Below are 1,909 nucleotides of genomic sequence, written 5' to 3' on the forward strand. Positions count from 1 at the left end.
TTTAACAAACATGAGGGGGTGTCTCTGTACTTTACCCTTATATATATATATATATATATATATATAGACACAGGCACGTATACACATGTGAATCAAGACACGAAAGAGAATGAAGGCTTAAAATGGTATTTTATGTCTTAAAAAAGACATGTTTTTATTGACGTATTAAATGAGGAGAAAAATAATTAACGAACTTAAAAATAGTCAATAGGAACAAGCCAATGTAGAAAGGCAGTGACTTGAGTGATTGTCCTTAGCATTGCTCTTTTCAACAAATATGATACCATGTGAAATGAGTTGTGATACTGAGTTTAGAAGTCTATCATCTCAAAAAAGTTGGTTCTATCGGACTCTTGGATTTTGCCATTTGGTATACATTAAATAAAGGATAATGATTTAGAGTCCGAAAGTCGATCGATCGGACAATTCTAATTAATTTATGTTGGGTGAAGTTTGACATGGTTACAATGATATTAGCCCTTATTCAAATAAAATTAGTCATTAACAAGTGAAGCGTATTGGGGAAGTGGTACTGTAGAGGTAACTAACAGATAACTTTTTGAAAAATAAGATAGCTCCTTTTGCCATCATTCTTAATGTAACCCTAATAAATGTATTTGTCAACAAGGATGTAGATGAATAATGGATTTGTAGACAAACGCATCTCGTTCACACTTTCCAACTGTTAGCCACATACACCGCAATATATCACATCAGCTACACCAATACAGGTCCACACATTTTCTTTCTGATCAACCCGTCAACCGGACTACTTTTGTGAACCCACAAAAGATGATTCCCATGTGAAATTTAGACGATGCTTTTGGAAGACGTAAATTTTGATTCTCAATAGGGGTATTGCCTTGATCAATAAAGTTCATGAAAATTTACCATTAACTTCTTACCATGTACATTCTCTCTAAAGTATAGTGCGGTATTTAGGTACGAAATTGCTTGGATACCATTCTTAGCCAACAATTATAGAATATAGAGGGAGAGATATTTGTATCATAGGGGTGGTAATTGGGTGAGTTTGGGTGAGTTTGGGCGAGTTTTAAATAAGTTGAGTATCAATGGATCAATAATTTATTACCAACTCGTCGATGATGATTCAAACAAATAAAAAAAAAGTCGTCAATGATAAGTTTTAAATAGGTAAAGGTTCAAATAAACGGGTCAAAAACAAGAGACAACAAAGTAATATGAACATTGTAGGATAAGGTATGGTCCTCATTCAACAAAATAAAATAAAATAAAATATATAGAACATGACTTGTATTCAGTTTTGGCATAAATTAGCCCACCCGTGAGTCTTGACAAGTTTGAATGTATACTAATTGAGTTAAGGACAAATTTGAAAAGAGAACCCAACGAGATATAAATTATGGTCATGTCACTCCTATCTAGTCAGTATAAAAATAAATATTTTATTACCGTTTCATTGCCGTGTCTGTGTTTTAATCTTTTTTTAAAATTTATATATATAGAAAGTTGAAAAGTGCGGGGTGAGAGAGAGAGAGAGTTATCACTGAAGTAAAAAAAAAAAATGTTTTCTTTGAACGAGTTAAGATGGGTATCCACTCTTAACCTACCATTGACCCTTGAATTTTATGGGCATCTACATTTTACTCATTACTGACCACTCACTTAAATTTGGATGCCCAAATAATTTAATTTTAGTGGCGAGTTTGAGTGGTTTAATAAGTTTGAATATAAATTGCCACCCCTAAAATATCATAATCACACCAAAAAAATGTTAGCAGTCACAAATTAGCAAGCCTCAATGGATTCATATCCTCCTCCTCCTCTTCCTCCTCTTGACACATTTTCTTTCCATTCAACACATGACAGCTTTTGTGAAGAACCCCACAAAAGATGATTCCCATGTGAAATTGGACAATGCTTTTGG

This window comes from Cornus florida, unplaced genomic scaffold, assembly GCF_030987335.1.
Source record: "Cornus florida cultivar Cherokee Brave unplaced genomic scaffold, ASM3098733v1 CherokeeBrave_3.0.0_Hap2_Chr06, whole genome shotgun sequence".
Lineage (NCBI taxonomy): Eukaryota > Viridiplantae > Streptophyta > Magnoliopsida > Cornales > Cornaceae > Cornus > Cornus florida.